The 18,511-nt window shown below is 42.3% G+C and overlaps 1 long non-coding RNA gene across 7 annotated transcripts in view; it reads right to left on the reverse strand.

Annotated features, from left to right (window-relative positions):
- The window catches only part of LOC109761839 (uncharacterized), a 49,332-nt gene extending 34,070 nt beyond the window's left edge, over positions 1-15,262 (reverse strand). For all 7 annotated transcript variants that reach the window (XR_012202336.1, XR_012202335.1, XR_002232604.4 and 4 more), the window contains exons 1-2: positions 14,437-15,262; positions 14,209-14,324 (exon numbers count right to left, since the gene is read on the reverse strand). This is a non-coding gene — a long non-coding RNA (uncharacterized lncRNA). The remainder of the gene's footprint in view (positions 1-14,208; positions 14,325-14,436) is intronic.
- Positions 15,263-18,511: the final 3,249 nt, after the last annotated feature.

The raw sequence follows: 18,511 nt of genomic DNA on the forward strand, positions 1-18,511 counted from the left end.
TCCGTTACTCGTGGGTAAGGAGTACACCCTCTGCAGAGGATTTATCCATTCGGATAGCCATGTTCATGAGTAAGGACTACAGTCTAAGATGGATCATAGTAACGGTATTCGGATGGAGAACGGATTAATTAGAATCATAGTAACCGTATTCGGATGGAGAACGGATTAATTAGAATCATAGTAACGGTATTCGGATGGAGAACGGATTAATTAGAATCATAGTAAGGGTATTCGGATGGAGAACGGCTTAATTAGAATCTAGTGACGGTCTTCGGATGAAGAAACGGGTATACCAAAACTTTGTTTATGATCTATGTCATGTGAGGATTGCGATTTATTTTTATCGTGGACTAACCAGTTCCTTATTTGAATTATTGAGTATCCCTGGGATGGTTCTACCTCCTGGACATTCACTATGATTATTCTTATATAAGCCCTTTATGTGGTGTCGCTCAGACGCCCGACTGCGGCATGCTTGTTGATTATTTATCTTTTATAAGCCCTTTATGTGGTGTCGCTCAGACGCCCGACTGCGGCATGCTTGTTGTTTATTTATCTTTTATAAGCCCTTTATGTGGTGTCGCTCAGACGCCCGACTGCGGCATTGTTAATTTTTTTTGCAACCTTTCGAGGAGTCCTTTCAGACACTCGGTCAGTGCATTTTATTTCTACCCCCGTATTGCATGTTCATTTTTTCTCTGCATACGAGCATCACAGACTTTCGTGGCAGACGTTGTGATCATAATTATTTCGGAGCATGATTGTCCCTTATTATATTATACCCGTGTTCTTAATGTTTGCGAGTACATTCAAACGTACTCACTGGCTTGTCCCTGGCTATTGTCTTGGCCAGATTCCTTGCTTGGAGATAAGCATCGCGATGACAGCCCCGGAACCTACGCTACGACGATAGCAGCCTCGCGAAGATAGGAGTTATCCTGGTCAGCTGTTCTTGTGGGAAATGGAGTCCCATAGACGCAGGTGTACCTCAAATCGCTTCCGCCTTCGACCCCTAGAACCCAAGTGTTGTACTCCCCGGCCACAATGGTCTTGTACTACATATTTTGTACCTTGCTTGGAATTCTTGTATCAAGTTGGTGCCTCATCAGCTAACAGAAATCCTGGGGCTGGTGAGGACAAAGGCCATTTCCTGGGAAATTGATATCCCGAAAATCCGGTCGTGACAACGATAGAGCTAAGTCATGCTCGTCGTGATTGTGCGGCGCACTTGACATGGGCTCGAATCCGACGAAGATCAAGTCTCCGCGGATGTCGGCAGTATAGTTCAAGTTTCCAAACCTGACCTGATGGCCAGGGGCATAGCTCTCGATCTGCTCCAGATGGCCAAGCAAGTTGGCCCGCAGTACGAAGCCGCCGAATACGAAGATCTGTCCGGGGAAGAAAACCTCACCCTAGATCGCATCGTTGCCGATGATCGAAGGAGCCATCTAGCCTTATGGTGACGGCACAGTGAAACTGTCAATGAAAGCACCAATGTCGGTGTCAAAACCGGCGGATCTCGGGTAGGGGGTCCCGAACTGTGCGTCTAAGGCGGATGGTAACAGGAGGCGGGGGCCACAATGTTTACCCAGGTTCGGGCCCTCTCGATGGAGGTAATACCCTACTTCCTGCTTGATTGATCTTGATGATATGAGTATTACAAGAGTTGATCTACCACGAGATCGTAGAGGCTAAACCCTAGAAGCTAGCCTATGGTATGATTGTTGTTGTCCTATGGACTAAACCCTCCAGTTTATATAGACACCGGAGGGGGCTAGGGTTACACAGAGTCGGTTACAAGGGAGGAGATCTACATATCCGTATTGCCAAGCTTGCCTTCCACGCCAAGGAGAGTCCCATCCGGACACGGGTCGAAGTCTTCAATCTTGTATCTTCATAGTCCAACAGTCCGGCCAAGGGATACAGTTCGGCTGTCCGAGGACCCCCTAATCCAGGACTCCCTCAGTTGGGCCACAAGCCGGGGAGCCCGACGGAGGGGCCTGAGGGAGGTTCTCGCGAGGCGTTGCTGGTTCTGCTGAGGGCAGAGCTGCAGACGGCTTGAAGAGCCGCTCCTCAAAGACACGAGGCTCTTGAGGCAGCCGCCGTGACGCCCTCTTGGCGATATTGTCTGCTTCCTTGTTTGTGTCGCGCTGCACATGCTGCAGTTCCAGACCCAAGAATTGTTTTTCAATTTTGCGTAACTCCGCAAGGTATGCCTCCATGTGCTCGTCCTTCGGCTCGTATACTTTGTTGGAGAAGTTGACGAGGAGCTGAGAGTCGCCCTTGATGGTGAGGTGCTTCACTCCCAAGGCTGTTGCAACACTGAGACCGGCAATCAAGCCTTCGTACTCCACGATGTTGTTGGAGACCTTCTCGCCCTGCTAGAAGCACAGCTGCACGGTGTAGTAAAGCTTGTCCTGGGTGGGCGAGATGAGCACGGCTCCAGGCCCCGCGCCCTGATGTGTGAAGGCGCCATCGAAGTACATGACCCAACCGTCTGGCGCCTCACTTCTAGGTGAGAGTGGGCGGTCCTCGCCTGCTTCGGGGCTGGGAATGTCGGTCCATTCCGCCATGACGTTGGCGAGCGCGGCTCCCTTGATGACTCTGGTTGTGCTGAACTCCAACTGGAATGTCTGCAGCTCGATGTTCCATGCTGCGACTCTCCCCGCGGCATTGGGGCTCTGGAGTACTCTCTCAAGTGGGTAAGCCGAGACGACTTTGATGGGATGGCCCTGGAAGTAGTGGAGCAGCTTGCGGGAGGCAACAAGGAGCGCGAGCAGGAGCTTTTGTGGCATGGGGTAGTGATACGTCTCCAACGTATCTATAATTTTTGATTGCTCCATGCTATTATATATATTCTGTTTTGGATGTTTAATGGGCTTTATTATACACTTGGAGCCTATTCGATGTAACTCTTTTTCGGTGTGTTTGTTGAGATCCGATGAATTGTGCGTTTATAATCAAGATTATCTATGAACAATATTTGAATCTTCTCTGAATTATTTTATGTATGATTGGTTATCTTTGCAAGTCTCTTCGAATTATCAGTTCGGTTTGGCCTACTAGATCGATCTTTCTTGCAATGGGAGAAGTGCTTAGCTTTGGGTTCAATCATGCGGTGCTCGATCCCAGCGACAGTAGGGGAAACGACACGTATTGTATTGTTGGCATCGAGAATAGAAAGATGGGGTTTATATCATATTGCTTGAGTTTATCCCTCTACATCATGTCATCTTGCCTAATGCGTTACTCTGTTCTTATGAACTTAATACTCTAGATGCATGCTGGATAGCGGTCGATGTGTGGAGTAATAGTAGTAGATGCAGGCAGGAGTCGGTCTACTCGTCGCGGACGTGATACCTATAAACATGATCATGCCTAGATATTCTCATAATTATGCACTATTCTACCAATTGCTCGACAGTAATTTGTTCACCCACTGTAATACTTCTGATATCTTGAGAGAAGCTACTAGTGAAACCTATGGCCCCTGGGTCTATTCTCCATCATATTAATTTCCCGACAACTAGCTATTTCTGGCACCGTTTCTTTGCAATCTTTACTTTTAATCTTTATCATAAAAATACCAAAAATATTATCTTATCATCTCTATCAGATCTCACTTTTGCAAGTGGGCGTGAAGGGATTGACAACCCCTTTATCGCGTTGGTTGCAAGGTTATTATTTGTTTGTGTAGGTACGAGGGACTTGCGTGTGGCCTCCTACTGAATTGATACCTTGGTTCTCAAAAACTGAGGCAAATACTTACTCTACTTTGTTGCATCACCCTTTCGTCTCCAAGTGAAAATCAATGCATGCTCAAGAGGTAGCAAGAAGGATTTCTGGCGCCGTTGCCGGGGAGTCTACGCACAAGTCAAGACATACCAAATACCCATCACAAACTCTTATCCCTCGCACTACATTATTTGCCATTTGCCTCTCATTTTCCTCTCCCCCACTTCACATTTGCCGTTTTATTCGCCTTCTTTTTCGTTTGCCTTTTTCTCCCCAGATCTATTGTTTGCTTGTGTTATCATGTGCCTTCTTTTTGCTTGCATCTTTGCTTGCTAAAAATCTATTGATATGGATCCACTTAAAGTGTTCTACTTGGATCATCTTCAATCCTTATGCGCTCGTGCTGAAACCCTAACTAGCCTAGTTGATGGAAAATCTTTAGATGAGCATGCTCATTTTGTGCATCATCGTTTGTCTGAAAAGGGGAAGATCTTATGGTATCAACTAAATAGTTTGCTATGTTATGCTTGGAATCTTTTTGAAATTTATGATTTTACTTGTTGCTCTAAGAACCCTAAAAAACACCTTCCCTACCTATGTGAGTTTAATAATAATGAAATCTTATCTTCTTATGGAAAAGGTGTTTATAGTTACTATGATATCGAACAAATTGAAGAATTTGTCATTTTTAAGGGTGCTCATGAAGTTGCTTCTTTGATTGAAAAGTATGATATTACTCTCTACAAATCTGAAAATTCCGACATACTTAAATATTGCTATGAAAACTATGCTCATAATGCCTATGTTAAGGAATTTATTGAGAGAATGACTGTTGCTTTGGAAGAAAATAATGATATGCACGAATCTATAGATAATTATGATTCCGATGATTTGATTGAAATATCCCTTGATGAACATGATGCTTGCTATTCTTATGGCCACGATGCCAATATTCATGGAGATGAATTTGCTATAATTCCTTATGTTAAACATGAGATTATTGCTATTGCACCCATACTTGATAGTTCCTTGAATCAAAAGCATGATTGCAATGATTTTACTATAAATTCTATTGATGTCAATTATGCTAATAATATGCAAAACCCTAAGCTTGGGGATGCTAGTTTTGCTATGTCTACTACTTGTTGCAATGATCATGATTGGGGTGATTCTTCTTATGATCTTGAAAATTTATTTAAGCCCCATGAATATGAGATTGATAATAGTGTTTGCAATAATATTGAGAGTGGGTTTGGAAGAGTGTCAACTTTAGATCCCACATATTTGGATAATGTTCAATCTTATGAAGTTTTTGATAAAAATGGGTTTGAAGAGGTTATGACTTTAGTTAATGATAGTCCCACTATTGTGGAAGAGTCAACTTTGCATGCATGTGGATCATGTAGAGAAAATTTTATGTGAGAGCTATATTGTTGAATTTGAATATGATCCCACATGTAATTATTATGAGAGAGGAAAATATGGTTGTAGAAATTTTCATGTTACTAAATTACCTCTCGTTATGTTAAGATTGTTATTGTTTCCCACTTCTTTCTTGCATATGCTAGTTTTTGCTTGTCTTGATAATTTATTTTCCTATAAGATGCCTATGCATAGAAAGTATGTTAGACTTAGATGTGTTTTTTATATGCTATATGATTCTCTCTTTGTGATTCAATTCTTGTCTTTCGTGTGAGCATCATTAAAATTATCATTGCCTAGCTAGGGGCGTTAAATGATAGCGCTTGTTGGGAGGCAACCCAATTTTATTTTAATTTCTTGATTTTTTGTTCTGTTTAGGAATAAATATTTGATCTAGCCTCTGGTTAGATGTGGTTTTATTTTTTAATTAGTGTTTGTGCCAAGTTAAACCTATAGGATCTTCTTGGACGATAGTTATTTGATCTTGCTGAAAATTCCAGAAACTTTGTGTTCATGAAAACAATTGTTAAAAATCACTAGAATGTGATAAAATACTTATTCCAATGCAGTAGATCAATAAACAAATTATCCAGGTCGTCCTATTTTGGTAGATTTTTCTGAGTTCCAGAAGTTTGCGTTTGATACAGATTACTACACACTGTTCTGTTTTTGATAAATTCTGTATTTCGTGTGCTGTTTGCTTATTTTGATGAATCTATGGCTAGTAATGGAGTTTATGAACCATAGAGAAGTTGGAATACAGTAGGTTTAACACTAATATAAATAAAGAATGAGTTCATTACAGTATCTTGAAGTGTTGTTTTCTTTTCTTTCGCTAACGGAGCTCACGAGATTTTCTGTTAAGTTTTGTGTTGTGAAGTTTTCAAGTTTTGGGTAAAGATTTGATGGATTATGGAACAAGGAGTGGCAAGAGCCTAAGCTTGGGGATGCCCAAGGCACCCCAACGTAAAATCCAAGGACACCAAAAAGTTTAAGCTTGGGGATGCCCCGGAAGGCATCCCCTCTTTTGTCTTCGTCCATCGGTAACTTTACTTGGAGCTATATTTTTATTCACCACATGATATGCGTTTTGCTTGGAGCGTCTTGTATGATTTGAGTCTTTGCTTTTTAGTTCACCACAATCATCCTTTCTGTACGCACCTTTTGAGAGAGACACACATTATTCAAAATTTATTAGAATACTCTATGTGCTTCACTTATATCTTTTGAGCTAAACAATTTTGCTCTAGTGCTTCACTTATATCTTTTAGAGCACGGTGGTGGTTATATTTTATAGAAATTATTGATCTCTTATGCTTCACTTATATTATTTTGAGAGTCCTTTATAACAGCATGGTAATTTGCTTTGGTTATAAAATTAGTCCTAATATGATAGGCATCCAAGATAAAACCTATAAAGTGCATTGAATACTAAGAGAAGTTTGATAGTTGATAATTGTTTTGAGATATGAAGATGGTGATATTAGAGTCATGCTAGTTGAGTAGTTGTGAATTTGAGAAATACTTGTTCTAAAGTTTGTGATTCTCGTAACATGCACGTATGGTGAAGCGTTATGTGATGAAGTCGGAGCATGATTTATTTATTGATTGTTATCCTTATGAGTGGCGGTCGGGGATGAGCGATGGTCTTTTCCTACCAATCCATCCCCTTAGGAGCATGCGCGTAGTACTTCGTTTCAATAACTAATAGATTTTTGCAATAAGTATGTGAGTTCTTTATGACTAATGTTGAGTCCATGGATTATACGGACTCTCAACCTTCCACCATTGCTAGCCTCTCTAATACCGCACACCTTTTGCTGGTATCATATACCCACCATATATCTTCCTCAAAACAGCCACCATACCTACCTATTATGGCAGTTCCATAGCCATTCCGAGATATATTGCCATGCAACTTACCACCGTTCCGTATATTGTGACACGCTTCATCATTGTCATATTGCTTTGCATGATCATGTAGTTGACAACGTATTTGTGGCAAAGCCACCTTTATAATTCTTTCATACATGTCACTCTTGATTCATTGCATATCCCGGTACACCGCCGGAGGCATTCACATAGAGTCATATTTTGTTCTAAGTATCGAGTTGTAATTCTTGAGTTGTAAGTAAATAAAAGTGTGATGATCATCATTATTAGAGCATTGTCCCATTAAACATATAAAGCCTCCTAGAGTACCCGCCGATCCAGCGCCATCCCTCGCGCGCAACGATCTGCCTCGTCCGTTTTACCTCCATGTAAAGTTTTTGGTCCTTTTTAACTGGCTGTCAAACATCTCACCGTCTGTTTTTCTTCACGTTGTGCCTTTCCAGTTGGGTGGATGACGCCTGGGCCAGCCATCTGGGTGGGTCCATGTTGCGGTGTTCATTGCTGATTGAGTTTGGGTGAAAAAAGGGGTGGATCGTGTTGTTGTGCGCGGTGAAAAGCCCACTCCCTCGTCCCACCTCTTCTCGAGCCCCACGTCGTGCGGTGAAAACCCTAGCCCAATCCCTGGTCCCTCCTCTCCTCGAGCCCCGCCTCCCCTTCTCCATGCTCGCCACCACCACCGTGCCGCCTCCTCCCCTTCGTGTTTCTCCTCCTCCCGCATAGGATCCATGGCTCCATGGCGGCTGCTGGCTCGGGGGAGCGGCCGATGCGGGGTCGGTTGGATCGAGGCGGGGAGCGGCGGATGCGGCATCGGCGGCGGCACGAGAAGTGCGGCGGTGGCGGCGTCGACCTCAGAAGAGGCGAAAGGAGCGGTGGTGGCGACGTCGAGCTGCGAAGAGGCGCCGCTCAGACGCGATATCATGGAGGCGGGAGCGGCTGCTTCGGGCCTCGATCTGGGAGGGTACGAGGTAGGGAAGGGCGACATCGTCGCCGTCACAACGCGTGGAGCCTGAGCCCTCGATGATGGGCGGTGACAAGGCCCCGCGACCGCGACAGGGAGCTCCTTATCCCCCATCTCCAGCGGCGGCGGCGGGGGCTCAGTCCCCCGCGCCGGGGACGACGACGACGACTTGGACAAGACCGTCGCCTCTTTCGCGCTCTCCTCCTCCAGCCGCGATGTTCGCCCCTCTCACCCACCTCCCTTCACGCCTCGTTCGTTCCCCTAGGGTTTACCCTGTCATCGGCCTGCAACGTCGGGTCTATTGCCTGGCTGTTGAAATAAGTTCACGGTCTTTGTTGGTATTCCTGTGGCAGCTCACAGCTTATTGTCGGATTTGTTGATTGTGCGAAAAGTAGGTTTGAAATGACTATTTATGTTAACGCTGCAAGTTCGTAGGACTAGGGATGTTGACCCTTGGTGAGTGTTTGTTGTGCTGAGGCTAACTATTGGATTGAGTGGTCAATTGGTGATGAGCTTGATCACTTTTTTGGTGCAATTTGAGGGTAATACTTATATCTCCTTAGCAATGAATTTGAGAAGAAATTGCTTTATTTAACTCCCTTGGGGGGACATATTATGATGCTATAATGTTATAATCCCCAAATATTAGGCAGACAGACAGTGCATAAATGCTTACTTGTGTTAGAACCTTGAGCGATTGTTAATTTCCCTAGAGTGCTTGCCACGCTGATTGGAAATTCGAGGTCGCTGCAGTCATCGGCGCCTCCTCCGTCGCGAGAGGCCAAGGGCGAGAGGAAGGAGGCATCATCAGCTCTAGAAGGATCAGTAGCCCTCCTCGTCAACTGCATATGCCGAGGTCGCTGCTGGTGCTGCCGACTCTGCACCAGCCTCCTTCATCTCCCAGCCAAGGCCAACTCAACCCCTCAAGAAGAGCAGGGATGCTCTCTCTCTACACCCAGCGTCCACACAATCAGATCGACATGGTTGAGCTCCTCCATGAACCGATTTCTTACCTTGCTGGTTGTGTCATATGGCAGTCAACATTTGCTTGATGAATGTTTCAGTTTTACTACCGCTGCACCTTCCCACCATGAGCTCGGCCTTCAGCCGTCACCGACACTGACTGTTTATTCTTGCTCCTTTCTCTAATTCATTTATATATTTCATGGGTAGGGTTTGGATGGCCTAATGAGAGCAGCCCAGTAGCTGTACCTCTGCAACTTCGCCAATGTATATAGTCATCAGTACCATCTCTTTACCGCACTTTTTACATTACATTTTTTGAGTTGTTTGATTCATTTTCTTTTCCAACTGAATCAACTCTCCAGGTGGACGCATAGCTCTCTATAAGAAGATCAATCATTGATGACTTGCCGATTTACAAGGCACGTAAAAATATATACTTTCTGTGTTCTTTGGATCAACTAATGTGAGGTCGTTTCCTCTTATTTCATTGTTCTTACCGCTGCATATAAGTCTTCATGCATCTGAACCACTAAAAATTGCAGGAGAAAACAGATTGCGGGGATATGAGGCTATTGGTTTTTATTCCTTCATGAGGTATTTCTGAGTTGGTTCACTCTGAAAAAAGGTGCGTTGACGGTTTGATTTTTGCATCTGCAGCAAGTCAGATTTTTCCTACTGGGGAGCATCAACCTTCTCCCCCCCCCCCCCTGATCGCTACTTTGTTGGCACATGCTTTCTAGAATGTATTGTCTGATTGTATCCCTTGTTATGAGATAGGTACTAGCTAGAACACCCCTTTTAATGATGTATTTCATGGTATACATACATTGTGATGGAAGCATTACTTGGCTTGCCTTTTGTGTCACTCACTCATTTTTTATGATGTATCTCATGGTATACATACATTGTGATGGAGCATTAGTTGGCTTACCTTTTGTGTCAGCTCACTCATTGACGAATTTTTCAGTTTTGGTGTTTTTGCCTTTCTGTGGCCTCTTGGTTCATGAGTATGTTCATATTGATGCCTCTTGGTTCATGAGTATGTTCATATTGATGAATTATAGTGATATAAGTAGGGATGCAATAAATATTTGTAGGTTGCTTGCCAAATGAACCTCCTGTGTGGACCATTTGCTGCTTTGTGTTATTAGGAAATTTGGTTGCAATATTCATATAGAGAAATATGATTGACAAGTTCCAATATGGTGCTCAAGCTGAAAATGATATTTGAAACTACATGATGTATGAGGATGTTGTAATTTCATAATTTGGCCCTCCGTCCGAAAATACTTGTCATCAAAATGGATAAAAAGGGATGTATCTAGAACTAAAATACGTCTAGATACATCTTCTTTTATCCATTTTGATGACAAGTATTTCCGGACGGAGGGAGTACTAATTATATATGTATAGACACACACACACACACACACTACAACCTGAACAATATATGTGCTGCCTTTAGTAAAATGTACTGGCTGGATGTTCTAGAGTTGGAGCAGAAGGGTTGAACAAAAGCTAATCGATCTTATTATAGTCATCGGTGTAGTGGTTTCGAACTTCAAAGAAATGGGAATGGTTTGATTGCACTCTTTAGAACAGTTTCTTTCTTTTCATAATATTTAAAATTTGTTCCTTGGTGAATGTGGAGACTTAATGGCAAGTTAATTCTTTCACGCATAAATTTACAAATTTAGAATTTTCTTTCACATGGGGCTTGGCTGGTTTACGTTTAATTTTGCGCTACCGTTCCTCATTTTTTGAAGGGTCTGAATAAAGGAACGGTTCTAGCGACAAGTAGACAACGACTAACCCGAACTGTCGGGCTACAAATGCACTTCACACCTCATTTGTTCCCCTAGGGTTTACCCGGTCATCCACCTGCAACGTCGGGTCTGTAGCTTAGCTGTTGAAATTAGTCCACGGTCTGTGTTGGTATTCCTGTGGCAGCTCACAGCTTATTGTTGGATTTGTTGATTGTGCGAAAAGTAGGTTCGAAATGACTGTTTATGTTAACGCTGCAAGTTCATGGGACTAGGGATGTTGACCTTTGGTGAGTGTTTGTTGTGCTGAGGCTAACATTGGATTGAGTGGTCAAATTGGTGATTAGCTTGATCACTTTTTGGGTTCAGTTTGAGGGTAATATTTATATCTCCTTAGCAATGAATTTGAGAAGAAATTGCTTTATTTAACTCACTTGGAGGAACATATTATAATGTTATAATGTTATAATCCCCAAACAGAAGGCAGACATACAGTGCATAAATGCTTTCTGGTGTTAGAACCTTGAGTGATTGTTAATTTGCCTAGGGTGCTTGCCACGCTGACAGAAAATTTAGACCAATCATTATCTGACAAAGATGAAGTAGATTGCTGGTTTTATTCTTGTTCATTCATGATTTTCCTTTTTGATACTTGCCTTGCACACAATGTATGCCCTTCATGTTTAGTAGCTTTGCTTGTATTTCTGCGGTTATACCAACTTAATGTTGAACCTTTTCTCTTTCTCTTTTCGGCAATACAGGCTTTCCATAAGGTGGTCCGCAGCTGGGCCTCAAAGAAATTCATGACTGGATGGTAAGTCGTTCTACTAACTATAAAACCCACAAAAAAAGTCATGTGAAACGGATGGTAGAGCTGTATGATATTGCCAGCATTCAAATTCAGTGATTATCGATTAGGAAATAATTTAGGCAGATTTTGTCATAAGATTGCCAGGAGCATAGCTAAATAGTTTGGATAGGGACTCGGTGTGATATCTACTCTGGTTCTGGGTCTTATCTCTTTCTTTGAAAAGAATCAACATAAGAGATCAAGGGAATATCAAATAGGTCATGCTTGGTGCATCATTATGTATTATTCAACAACTAGAATGGGTGGCATGAACCCAGAGGATGTGTGACCATATTTTCCCCAGTTGCCAACCCGTAAGCCACAATTGACAGGGGATTTTGGAAATCCAAGTATTTTCAGTTAACTTCAGCATTCAGACAATTATGCTCCTCTAAAATAACTAGGAGCTTCTAATTGGACCCTTCAAGCAATGGTGTTGTTAATATAATATATTAGTTATTATATTATGTTACTAGAGTATTAGAATAACCTCTTGATATATGTGTTTATATGATTTTTCTCACATTTAGTGCAAAAATATTGATGGCCAAGCACTATATTGTGCATAAATAAAAATTCCAGTTTTTCTTTTCGTGGTTGCAGCAGTTTTTCTGTACCAATAGTGTGACATTACACTACTCTTCACTTTCATTGGCCACAGAACACTAAATAAGTTGGCAACGGATACCCTGTGGTCTACCATTATCATTATGTGTGCATTTTGGATCTATTGGATGTATGAATGTAATGCTAATCGACATTTACTGATGCAAAGGTATGTTATATTTGTAATACAAAATGATTCTTATTTGTACCTCCAACAGTTCTTCTTATATTTCTATTTGTAATATGAAATGATTCTTATTTGTGGTCTGGAGTCTGGTTGTGTTTGAACAAAGTCGGTCAGAATGATATAGTTGTTTTTTCAAGTTCGTTATATTCATTTTTCCAGAATAGTGATTATTTATTAGTTCACACAGTACATAGTACCACAGACCGTTGCAGGGATGTACATATATATGGTGATGTTTCACTACAATCTAAGTGTTTCAGTTCGTATTTAGCAGGATCACATGTTGACCAATGACACTTTGTTTTCTCACTAATCCTGTATACTCAAGAACTTGAATATTGTGTTTGCTGTGAGTTATTGACACTTCCTTGATTTTTGCAACTCAGGAGTGAAGATGGCCTTCCTTTGGTAGCCGTAGTGAATGAATTTTCTTCTAATTCAGGCCATGGTTGATACCGCTTGGTGGCTGGATCTGCCATGGAGTGGCTACCATGGGCCAACAAGAGCTCCACAAGAGGGCCAAATTGTTGTTCTTTCCCAGATCATCTAAATCAGATGGATGGGCTCCAAACTCCCAGTGCCATTTGTCACTTTTGTGTTTGAATTTTTACTCGAGTGCCTTTGGACATATGGTACTATGGAGAGGTGACATTAGCACAATTGATGGTTGCTTCTCCTCTCCTGTCGACTAAATCTCCTTCCTCTATATGTCAACATATCAACAAAACAAGAGATCTCTAATATCATTGTTTTATGGAGTTCACATATTGTTGAAGATTTTTGCTGACATGGAATAGTGAGTTTGTGACTATACATTCTTGTCCTATATGTGAATTGAAGATATACTGTCCTGTCTCTATGTGAATGCAAATATCCAGGTATGTACGCAAGTCCTAACTTTTATTTACATATTTATTTATGAAATGCATGCAAGCAAGTCACATCTTACAGACCATTGCTTACTTATAGGTAAATCTAATGAGTCATAAATTAACCGGTTGGAGATCGGTAGACAGTCAAGTCTATTGATAACTGGAGTTTAGAGCTCAAAATCCTTCTAACTTTTCTACTAATTGTATTTTCTTGACAGCTTTCAGAGAAGAACAAGTACTGTTAGTCATTCTCTGACATGTATAATACAATTTTGAAGATGTGAATGGATGTATTCATTTAGTAGAGTATTACTAGATGATGATTTCTTTTCTTCGTAGTCAACTGGTGTATATCCTGATATGTTTAGTTTGTTCCCAAATTAATTTGTAGAGTAGCTTGATCAATTGTACAGTCTCTCGGTGTATTAGTACTATGTTTTTTGGGCAGCTGGTAGAAATCAGTTTGTCATGACATGTGAAAATGAGTTTATTTACCTTCACTGTTGCTTTTATTAGCTAAAAAAATGTTTGTGAAATAGTTAGTTAGGCATCACAGTGAAGCTTGGCAAAGGGACTTATGTTGAGGCCTGCAAGGCAGGAAGCACTATATGTAAAGTGGTGCCCTCTCATGGATACTCATTTGTCAACTAATACATGACCATACTAGAGAAGCACACGCCTCGCACACATAAGGACCCTAACATATTCTAAATGTGTATGTGGACGATCTTTAAATACCTGGATGATTATTACTCCCTCCGTCCCATAATATAAGAACGTTTTTCGAGCTAACATAGTTTAAAAAATGTTCTTATATTGTGGGACAGAGGGAGTATTTAACACAAGATCAAGCAGTGCCCCATAGCACAAATTGCTATTGTTTGTGTTGAGTAGAAAAATTCATTCATTAGTTATGGGGCATCAAGAAGAGCAAACATCAATGCGGTGAGACATACCTGTTCCATATAACCATCTGGAAAGTAGTGAATCCTTTCACGTTGGCAAGGCACTGTGATCAACAGCCTAGCTCAAGCATGTCATAGCTCCTTGTATAATGCGTCGTTAGAACTCCCTGCACAAAGAATTCATTATGTGAACAAAGCATACAATTCAAGGGGCCTTCCACCTTAATTTATAGCGGCGGATTTTAACAGTTGGTCATGAGTTAATTTAACCAGTATTACCATCTAAACTGGTACTGCATGCAAGGATCAGGGATCCGCCACTCGCCTGATGAGGTAGCACCAATTTACAATGGCGGCTGCTATGAAATCATCCACCACTACCAGCACAGGCAACGCAAAGCAGCAAACGCAACTACAACTCCGCGTGACCAAGGTGACCACAGCAGGTCCTCAACGTGGCAACGGAACCAGCGCCGACGATATCACAGCAGCGGCGATGTTGCGACCCAAACAAGCACAACATCATCGAGGCAGCGGCACTGCCATAGTATTGCATCCCTCACCACGCAGCAGCGCCGTCGTCGATGGCTCCATTGACGCTTCATTGCAGAGCCGCCGTCCTCGACTTGTCGTGTCATTGGCATCAACGCTCGCTTCATTGCAGCACTGATGGCGAGCGTCGCCGACCTCAACTTGCCATGCCGCTGGCAGTAGCGCCCGCTCTTCATTGCAGCCCTCACGGAGCTCCATTGCAGCTCCGGACGCCGTGGTGCCGGGCTCCATCGCAGCCCCGGAAGAGCTCCATTGCAGCTCCGGGTGCCGTGGTGCCGAGCTCCATTGTAGCCCCGGCCGCCGACGCCCACAGTATCCCGTTGTCAGCCGGCGTCCATACTCTCATCTCTGCAGGCTCGCAGCAGAGGCATTGAGCTTCGCAGCAACATAATCCAGCCATGGGTCGCTCCCTCTGCCTCACTTTCTCTTAGGACGTGCATAGAGGCCATCGATTTGGATGCATCGCTAGCAGATCGGGGAGGTAAGAGGGGCTTGAGGGAGGGAGAAACAGAGGAAGGGAAGAGGGAGGAGGGGCTTGGGGGAATTTGTGGCTGTCTGTTTCTTGGCTGGAGATAAGAGAAAGGGAGGGCGGTGTGAGGACCCCACAGAGGCACGTGGCGCACAAACAAGGCGGCTGGTGAAGAGCTATATATTTGTTTCCAAGTTAATCCCGTGGGCTATTTTGTTAACCATATAGCAAGTACCAGTACAACATTTCCAATACGTTTAGGTATTTCGTGTAATGATTTAATTCATTTTCTATCTCCCCCAAATAATTGTTTATAAATCGATGCACTATTCACCAACCGATGTCTCTGTACAGGTGGTCTTCTTGGTATAATCCTTGTTTCCACTGAGATAATTTCTTCTATATACAGTTATTTTAGTATCATAAATCATTCGGTGGATTATGAAAGTTTTCCATTTACAATATAAGCATAAGATTTTATTTCTCAAAATATAGGAGTTGCATGGACCACACCACCCTGTTCTATTTCATCAAAGAAACAAGAGTTTTACAGCGGGTAAGAGGCCAAGGTGCGCATAACTATAAGTAGCTGAAGATAAAAACACATTGTGATCATCCAACACCGAATTTGAGAATTTGAGGTTCACTAAATTGAGCATTTGTTTCTTCATTGGACAGGTCGGAATTCGCAAACATCCAAATGGGAAGGAAAAGATAATGTATCAGTCAAACTATCAAAACTAGAATTTCTCTCTGTCCTTTTGTTTTCATCGAGGCACAACAAAAATGCCAAACCAGCAATCTAGACAACAATATTAATGTTCGTAGACTGCGAAAGATCATCCACAGCACCACCACACCTAATCACTACTATGTGTGCCATATGATGGAAACATTTGCTACAGACGGCAAAAGGATGGTAACCCTTTGCAATTACTTTGTTCTGTTTCAGTGACATCGTATAAAATGATATACTAACTAACCTTTACTGTCATTTTTAGTACTTTGGGGTTCCCTTTTCTAAGAGCTCCCATTCCCCCACACATGGATGCTGACCATGGTGAACTGCCAATCACTACTATAGACGGAACTACCGCTGTCACAGCCTGCTTTATCAAGGGTGTTGACAAAAGGGTCACCATCACTAGAGGCTGGAGCGACTTCTTCCGTCAGGCGCACATGGAGAAAGGTCAAGCATATGCTTTCGTCTTCAAATGCACTTTCAAGGGACTGCACCTGATCGTCTACTCAATATAAGCAAGTTGCTTGAGCCCCTTGTTATATAACTTAGCATTAGTATAGATGCCTACTAAGACTTCTATGTTTATCATCATTTTGAATCTTATGTAATCACCTAAGGCCATCCTCTGCATTTAACTGTCGGTCATTTGCTGCTTAGACTGATGTGTGGCATGCCTTTGAAACGGCTATGCTAAAAGAAATATAATCTTTTGCCTTCAAATGCACGTCCAAAGGCCTATGCATAATTGTCTATCACTATCGCTTGCTTGCTGCATGCAATATCATGAGTTATGCTTTGGAAGCAGCATTACTTTAAAAAAATGTTTCTTTGTCTATTGCATGTTCTCTGCTCATTGCAGGTATGCAAGCTTTGCTTTTTGAAACTCTTGGTGTAAAGAAAAATATTTTTGTTTCCCCTATCAAGAATATTAGCTCTAATAAGTCTAGATGTATGCCAATTGAAAAGGCTCTTATGCGTTTATTTTCATATGTTTCACTCTGTATCTACATATTTCAATGCACACTCTTTCCATACTTGGCTGCTGCTCGGCCTTTGCGCCATGGGCGCAACGGGTCATCTAGTGTGAGGAAAGGATGATGGAGACTATGATTCCCCCATAAGTCAGGATGAGACTCCGGACGAAAAAAAAATGAAAAGAAAAAAAGAGGCCAAAAAAAAGAGAAGGCCCAAAAAAATGAATGAGAGAAAAAGAGAGAAGGGACAATGTTACTATCCTTTTTCCACACTTGTGCTTCAAAGTAGCACCATGATATTCATGATAGAGAGTCTCATATGTTGTCACTTTCATATACTAGTGGGAATTTTACATTATAGAACTTGGCTTGTATATTCCAATGATGGGCTTCCTCAAAATGCCCTAGGTCTTCGTGAGCAAGCGAGTTGGATCCACACCCACTTAGTTTCTTTTGTTGAGCTTTCATACACTTATAGCTCTAGTGCATCCATTGCATGGCAATCCCTACTCACTCACATTGATATCTATTGATGGGCATCTCCATAGCCCATTGATACGCCTAGTTGATGTGAGACTATCTTCTCCTTTTTGTCTTCTCCACAACCACCATTCTATTCCACGTATAGTGTTATGTCCATGGCTCACGCTCACGTATTGCGTGAAAGTTGAAAAAGTTTGAGAACATCAAAAGTATGAAACAATTGCTTGGCTTGTCATCGGGGTTGTGCATGATTTAAATACTTTGTGTGGTGAAGATATAGCATAGCCAGACTATATGATTTTGTAGGGATAACTTTCTTTGGCCATGTTATTTTGAGAAGACATGTTTGCTTTGTTAGTATGCTTGAAGTGTTATTATTTTCATGTCAATATTAAACTTTTATTTTAAATCTTTCGGATCTGAACATTCATGCCTCAATAAAGTGAAATTACATTGAAGAATATGCTAAGTAGCATTCCACATCAAAAATTCTGTTTTTATCATTTACCTACTCGAGCACGAGCAGGAATTAAGCTTTGGGATGCTTGATACGTCTCCAACGTATCTATAATTTTTGATTGCTCCATGCTATTATATATTCTGTTTTGGATGTTTACTGGGCTTTATTATACACTTTTATATTATTTTTAGCACTAACCTATTAACCCTAGGCCCAGTACAAATTGCTGTTTTTTTGCCTATTTCAGTGTTTCGCAGAAAAGGAATATCAAACGGAGTCCAAACGGAATGAAACCTTCGGGAGAGTTATTTTTGGAACAAATGCGATCCAGGGGACTTGGAGTGGACGTCAAGAAATCACCGAGGAGGCCACGAGGCAGGGGGGCGCACCTATCCCCCTGGGCGCGCCCTCCACCCTCGTGGGCCCCTCGAGGCTCCACCGACCTAATTCTTCCTCCTATATATACCTACGTACCCCGAAACCATCGAGGAGCACCACAAAAACCTAATTCCACCGCCGCAACCTTCTATACCTGTGAGATCCCATCTTGGGGCCTTTGCCGGCGCTCCGCCGGAGGGGGCATCGATCACAAAGGGCTTCTACATCAACACCATAGCCTCTCCGATGATGTATGAGTAGTTTACCATAGACCTTCGGGTCCATAGTTATTAGCT

The sequence above is a fragment of the Aegilops tauschii genome, chromosome 2, assembly GCF_002575655.3.
Source record: "Aegilops tauschii subsp. strangulata cultivar AL8/78 chromosome 2, Aet v6.0, whole genome shotgun sequence".
Lineage (NCBI taxonomy): Eukaryota > Viridiplantae > Streptophyta > Magnoliopsida > Poales > Poaceae > Aegilops > Aegilops tauschii.